At 36.1% G+C, this 7,762-nt stretch overlaps 1 long non-coding RNA gene across 1 annotated transcript; it reads right to left on the bottom strand.

Annotated features, from left to right (window-relative positions):
• Positions 1-1,658: 1,658 nt before the first annotated feature.
• Positions 1,659-5,798, bottom strand: LOC134492296 (uncharacterized). The gene is made up of 3 exons (XR_010067421.1): positions 5,650-5,798; positions 2,905-3,014; positions 1,659-1,777 (listed from the first exon to the last, which is right to left on the bottom strand). It is a non-coding gene; the product is annotated as an uncharacterized LOC134492296 (long non-coding RNA).
• Positions 5,799-7,762: the final 1,964 nt, after the last annotated feature.

The raw sequence follows: 7,762 nt of genomic DNA, 5'->3' as shown, positions 1-7,762 counted from the left end.
GGAAAAGCCCAGCTCTTCATCAACATCAAGAGTTCTGGAAGCTACTGAATGTAATTTTCTAACATTGCCTGGTTGTAAAAGCCAACTAAGCTACTAACACCATGGCAGGCTGTTTGGAGATACTCATGCCTAACCTGAAAACATTTACACACACTCTCTACGTGCATATATAAACAAACAAAAAGCACTATTTAGCACTGTTTATATGCCAAGTATAGATGAATGGAAGGACATGTGAAGTTTACTTTATGTGGCCAGGCAATCCAGTCTGACTCTCCTGAGCAAATCTTTGAGTGATTTTAATACAGTGTATCCAAAATGATAATTGCAAGAAAAAAGATAGAAGGACCAGCAGAAAACAATGACTGATGACAGGAGGAAGGGAAAGACCAGAAGTTGTACTTTTTTCTAAGATAATGGAAAGGATGTAGTTTACATCAGAAGATGAGGAGATATGAGAACATGAACACCCTCACTAATTCTTTGATTCTGTGAGAATTCTGAGCCCTATTTCCAAATATAATTAATTCTTTTAATTCAGTAGCAAAATTCAAGGTAGGCAAAATTCCCACTATCAGTGGTGACAGAAGGGAAACCTCCAGGATGCCTTACTTCATTTTCTTCTTGACTTAATCTCATAACTGACTTCCACAAAACTGTTTTGATCCATAAGGACTCATCATTAGGCAAGGTAAGGAACAGCAACTCCTCTGAAATCACAATTCAAATCAGAAAATTGACCTTGCAGAGGAGGAGCTGGTCCCATGACCGCCACTTGCTTCTGAACCTTTTTATTTCATCTGAGCTTCAAGACTACTCTGGAAAGTCATTCCACTCATTCTTAGCACCATAGCTCATGGCAATAAAACGTTAAAAACAGTTTTTTTTAATTATCAAAGAAAACTAAAAACTTAAGAATAAAAAGGAAACTATTCCAGAGAAAGAAATAGATGAGGAAATACTGGTGAGCAATGTCTTGGAGAAAGATAGGAATGAAACTGGCAGCACACTGCTGCCCAGTGGAGACAGCATTTCAAGCATTATTTATATTCATCTTCTTAAAGCAAGTGGAAGATGCAAGCCCTGTACACAGGAATATATGGGACAATTTATGCCTATTTGTACAGACAGTAAAGAAAGTTTTATTCCACAAGGTTTTTCCTAATTTGGTCACAAGGATGTATTTTAATTGCAGCTTTTAAATGGTTTTTATTTTTCCATTTTATTATATGTAGTTGAAAGCTCTGATTCATATATTTTCTTGGAAAATGGCTTAACAGAAATAAGTAAATCAATACGTAAAGTAAATCAATAAGTAAATCAATAAGTAAATTATTCTATACCTATTTACTAATGAGTAACTGAAACACATTAGTATTCAATTCAGAGTAAGCATGCATGTAATTCAGCTATTTATTTGTTCACAACTGTGTATTGTCCAATGGTAGTTTTTTCCCCAAACAGGTAACCTATGCTTTGAATCCCTACCAAAAATTGTTTAATCAGTGAAAGTAACCACTATAAGCTATACATACCACAAGACATAACAGAATTATATACCACTTTAATTTCCATGAAGAACAATAATTTACAGTCAGCATGAAGTCGTCCATCTGCTTTTTGAAAGATAAACTATGATGAATTATTTCATTTACCTTCTTCTCTTTTGCAGACCCATTTTCTTTGATGGGAACAATCTACCACAGAAAGATAATTTTTGAAAGCAACTCCACAATCATAATCAGAAGGTATGTATTTTCTATTTCGCCTAATCACCCTGTCAGGAAGAAAAGCTATCTTAAAACGTAACTCTACTCTTAAGTCCTATCACAGTTAATAATATAAAATAAGTTCGGTGATGATCTTCAAACACAAATCTAAGATTAGTGAGAGATCAACCTGGCTCAATGAACAGTAACATCCCTCATAGAACACTCAAAAGTTCTGAAGCTCCACCAAAAAACAGCTATTCGAACCTGTCATTTCTGTTTCTGAAGGTCACTTGGCCCACTTCCATTTATCACATATACCTAGCATATTGTCCTAATTGCCAGGAACCACGCTGAGACAAGGAACTGGTCTCTAATGTTTTATTGCTTGTACATAACAGGAATCCTAACAAACTGAAGAAGCGTGGGAAAAACCCAGCCATATAAACCCCAAAGGTTAAGGCGGTCCCGATCTGTGTCTCTTTGAATGGCTGACCAATTCCTCAGTGCTACGCATGCGCTTAACAGTCTGGATGGGAGCCCCCTGCTCGCCATCCTTATTCATGACACATATGAACATGCCTTCGCTTATTGTACTATAGTTCAATCTTCTTTTATAAGAAGAGTAATCAGATTAATTTAATCTTACTAGGGCAGTTACTAACTCTGTAACAAACCAAGATATTTAAACTACAGTTTGAAGTTGGTTTAATATTCTTGGTAGTTACACAGTTGATAACTAGTTTCTCAGTTTGGCCAGAATGGAAAACTAGTTAGAAATGTTCTGATTTGATTTCTCATTCTGCAGGGAAAAAAAAGTAAAGGACATCCCAGGCAGGGAAAATGCTTGTTTTACTATATTATATTTTTTCTTATTAAAATGCATTATGATTAACTGAGCAAGGCCATTCTGGCTTTTGAAACTTGACGAAGCAATAGACTTATTGACAGCAAAAGATCCTCTACCAAATTTCTGAAAATAAGTACATGTTTTACTTATTCTACCACTTTATTTCAAGCATTTTACTACTACAAAAAGGGCAATTCACAATGATTAAATTTTATGTAGCTGCACAAGGGATGAGTAGAAAAGTTGACAGATCAGTAAGTTTCTTTTTGTTAGACAGTTACATTCTGCTTAAGCTCTGAACCCTGACAGATAACAACCAGACTGGTTTATTTCAGAAACACTCACCATGCATTTTGAAAAACTGAAGATGAGTTATCTGTCCAAAGATACTGACATGATCGCTTGTAGAAGGTCAAACCAATCCAGCTGTCATCTCCTTTATACTGTACCCACATCTGAAAATGAAACACTCATGTGAACTATTCATTAACATGAGTCTAGAATAGAAAGTTTGCTTTAAATAACAACTGACCTCCGCCCAAACAAATTTATCCCATCTGTCCTTTTAAAATTAATATGTAACTAGAGGGAAATTACTAAAGTCTATATTGGAGCAAGAATGAAAATTTATGTCCAACATAAAATTCTGTTATTCTAAAAAAGAAGCTCCAATTCAAGAAATTTGATTGATTGATTGATTGATAAATGATAAATCAACCAATCTGCAATATCTATTCTCCAATGATATAATCCACATATGACATGCCCAAGGCCTTGCCTATACATACACCCATTTAAAATGAATTTAACAATACTGGCACTATTATATTACTACCAGCAATGTTAGCTGCAGTGATACTTACAAGCAGGGCGTCCTTTGAAACTTACTGTCAGTCATGTCAGAATTACACAATATACAACTAACAACTAGGATTAGAGAGTCCTTTTCATCAACTTTGTCTGTTTTGCCAGCTGTACCCATTCCTGGGGTAGCACATCAAATCAATTAGGGAAAATCTGACAAAGTTGCTATGAAAAATACACTGAATTCATTTATTTACTAGAAATGCTAAAAGACAACATGTAGATTCACACAGTTATTGGAAATCATCTTTGGTGAAAAATATATTATAAATTAATGAAGAAGAAATAGGAAAAAAATTGTGTCATGACATTCCAGTTGCTTGGTTTTTCCCCATTAGCTGTGATGTTTATCAACCCCAATAATTATTTATATAATCATTTTAGTTGGAAAGCTGTGATGAAATTAGTAGATTACTAATAATAATCATAAAAGACTGGTGAAACAGTATGTGAGATTTTGTTACATTGGAAAAATTAAATATTCTGAGCTCCTGGAGGAAAGGCAGGATATAAATTTAACATGTAAATAAACTGAAATAAGAGACAGAATGGGGCTCTTGTTCCTTTTTTGCCCACCAGTAGGTTTTGTGCACCAATCAATTACATTTGTTTATTTCAGCTGACTTGCACTTTTTCTACACCAAATGAGTTATCAATCAATATTTTACTATGGTCACAGACCAAAATTACAAACAAAGTAAGTTTCAATAGCCTTGTCCACAGGGACACAATCTCAGCTCACATGGAACATTTTTGTATTGGCCCTCCAAAACTGTTGTGGGAAGAGCACTGCAACGTGCCAGAGTTAATGCACTTCGGAATTCGGAGACAGTTATATAATGTAAATACCTCGCTGGTTTCTAAAAATGGGTTGCCTGCTCAGGAAAACGTTCTTAAATAGAGCAGACGGTTCCTGTTGGGCTTTGATACGTTGTTTAAATGCACTAAGTGTACAGTCATAGCCCATTATTAGGAACATCTCCCTGGAGAAGCCAAGATGTTGCAGTTTTTGTGAAATAATCCTGGGCCATACTGATTTATAATTGTCCTCAGTAAGGAAAGAACTCAAACCTGTGGGAAAGAACAGTAATTTCAACCAATGTGCTATAATACTGTCAAGCATTGATTGATAGCACTAACCCTACATCTAACAAATGGGTTAGAGTTAGGGTTAGTGCTATCAATTGACGCTTGATGGTCATTTATTTATTTATTTAATTTTTATCCCGCCTCTATTATTTTTATAAATAACTCAAGGCGGCAAACATACCTAATACTTCTTCCTCCTCCTATTTTCCCCACAACAACCCTGTGAGGCGAGCTGGGCTGAGAGAGAGTAACTGGCCCAAGGTCATCTAGCTGGCTTTTATGCCTAAGGTGGGACTAGAACTCTCAGTCTCCTGGTTTCTAGCCCAGAACCTTAACTGCTAGACCAAACTACCACACTGTAATCATAATAATATTGTACCTATTGATTATATTCATGGCAAGGAAAAGCTTTTTTAACATGCGATTTTAACACTGGGGGTGGGGGGGGCAAAAAAAAGGAACAAGATTCTGGAATGGAACATAGAAACTAAATATGTTGGTTGATTTTTATATGCAGATTATTTATTTCTTTTTTTCCCCCTAGTACCTGATATATTGGTGATTATTGATTTCTGAAGCAGGCAAAATATCAGGAACTAAATAAAGTGGAAGTCGTATTTGAAAGAAATGATTCAGACCCTGTGTCAGAGCAGCACATCTCTGCTAGTCGTACAATAAAAAGGAGCCTGAAAAAAGATGCAGCTGCTTCATCAAACCAGCCACAACCTTTTTCAAGGTTACGTAGAAGCATGAAAAAAGACCTGGCATCTGATTAATTTAATTTAATTTAATTTATTCAATTTAGGCACCCCCCAACTCTGAACTGACTCTGGGTAAAAAAAACCCAAAAGTATAGACAATACAATACAATACAATACAATACAATACAATACAATACAATAATTATGATAATAATAATAATAAGAAGAAGAAATAGGAAAGAAAGATTAGTAGCAGAGAAAAGCTGTTTTTATGCTAGACCCAATGCATTTCTTCCCAAATATTTTTGTAGCATGCACAGTGCTAGGACATATAGTTAGTCTTGATATACTGTTAATTTATTATTCCCCCCCCAAAAAAACCTCACAAAATCAAATTTAACTCACAATATGAAAACAGTAAAAACAATAATGATACCTTTTCACGGCTGCTTGTAATTTTAACTAAGTCTGCTTTCTTAAATCCTTGGCAAGCAATCCTTGCATTGTCCCATGTATCTTTTTTGATGTTTTCCACATAATAACATGATTTGGAAAAATAGTACCACTGAGGTTTTTTGGGGCATAAGCCTGTAAAAACTTTAAAAAAAAAGTAGCTGTAATGAAGCAATCCCTCGCATGGCCATATGAATGTGTCCATGAGGAAACATAGGTCAAACAAGAATATATTTCAAGATTGGTACACAATTTTGGGGTTGTCTTGAACTAACATCCCCTGTTGAAAGAACAGGTGGCCACTGTGGCTAAGAGGGCCTTTCCACAGGTTTATCCCTAATGCTCAGGTTGCATCCTTTCCTGGACCAGGAGACCTTTCAGATGCTCACTTATTTTTATTTTATTTTTTTACTATCCTGCCTTTATTATTTTTATAAATAACTCAAGGCAGTGAGCATACCTAACACTCCTTCCTCCTCCTATTTTCCCCACAACAACAACCCTATGAGGTGAGTTGGGCTGAGAGAGAGTGACTGGCCCAAGGTCATCCAGCCAGCTTTTCATGCCTAAGGCAAGACTAGAACTCTCAGTCTCCTGGTTTCTAGCCTGTTGCCTCAACCACTAGACCAAACTGGCTCTCTTATACTTTAGTCACCCCACAAATGGATTATTGTAATGTACCCTACATGGGGTTATGCTTAAAGCCCACTTGGAAGCTATAATTGATCCAGAATGCAGCAGTGTGGGCAATGACGGGCATGCCTCATTATGCCTATGTGACTCCACTGTTCTGTGAGCTGCACTGCTTGTCTGCAAGGTGCTGGTTACTACCTATAAATCATTTCAAGGCATAAGGCCTAGTTATTTGAAGGATTGCCTGACTCTAGTTGTTTCTGTCTCTCTGATGTGTTTGGGCAGAATGGGCATACTTTGGGTGGATTAATTAAGCAGTGTCATCTAGTGGGACCCAAGAAGCATGCTTTTCTGTGGTGATGCCTGCCCTCTGGAATGAGATTCACCCAGAGATCAGGATGGCTCCCACCGTAATGATCTTCAGGCAACTATTAAAGACCCAGCTATTCTCCTAGGCTTTGGGGAAGGGCTGAGGTCCTGTTGGATGGGGCGGGGGGTGTTGGCTTATATGTTTGTCTTTGGGCTGCTTATGAATTCTTCGTTTTTTGTATTTTTCTTGCTTTTCAATGTTAGGCCGCCTAGAGTTGTTGGGAGTTAGGCAGTCTATAAATTGCATAAATAAATACATAAATAAAGGATACACAGACTTGGACATACTCAAATTTTTAAAAAAAAGAGTTCAACTCCTGTTTCACTACTAAGCAAACAAAAGTCAAGCCCAACAGCACCTATCCTAGGGACAGAACCCATTGCATCAAACCAACCATAAAACTAAGGCTCGTTCACTAAGATGAATTCTCTCAGAATTTTTTTTTTAAATAGCTGTTGAAGGTATGATTCTGTTGTTAAGTAAACTGAGATATTGGACAATACTTCCTCTACTGTAAAAGGATCTTTGGTAAATTTTCTAGTAAAGGAAAATTCAAATTTATCGTCCCTGGAAATTAAGCAGCGACATACTGTACTTTCGATCTCTTGTATCTTCCATTTTTTCCCATTATTCAAGTAGGAATATTATCCTTGGCACTGTACACTCATACCCCAATAAACTGAAAACTGACATTAATAACATTGTCTGATTTTCTCTTCTTGCTTGCATAAATGTGTGCCCCCTCTAAGTCACAAATACCCTTAATATATTAACCTCATATGTGATAATATAACTGAACATTAACATTAATAAAAGTTTTGATTTAGTTATTTAGAAGGCAATTTTTTACTGATAAGCTAAAGAAGTTTTAATTGTTTTCTAGTAGATTCTGCATGACAATTGATCTGAATAGTAGGATATTTTTAAAACTACAGCACAGAAAAGGAGATATATCAGGCATGGGATATGAGTGTGTACGGTAGGGGAAGAATAGATGGGCGGTCTTACAAGTTTGATTAATAAATTTGATTAATAAAACAATGGATTTCTAACCTGAATGTATCACCCTAAATGTAATAATTATAACACCCCT

The sequence above is a fragment of the Candoia aspera genome, chromosome 2, assembly GCF_035149785.1.
Source record: "Candoia aspera isolate rCanAsp1 chromosome 2, rCanAsp1.hap2, whole genome shotgun sequence".
NCBI lineage: Eukaryota > Metazoa > Chordata > Lepidosauria > Squamata > Boidae > Candoia > Candoia aspera.
Note: the sequence above shows the minus strand (reverse complement) of the source record. Positions and strands in the feature narration are given on the sequence as shown.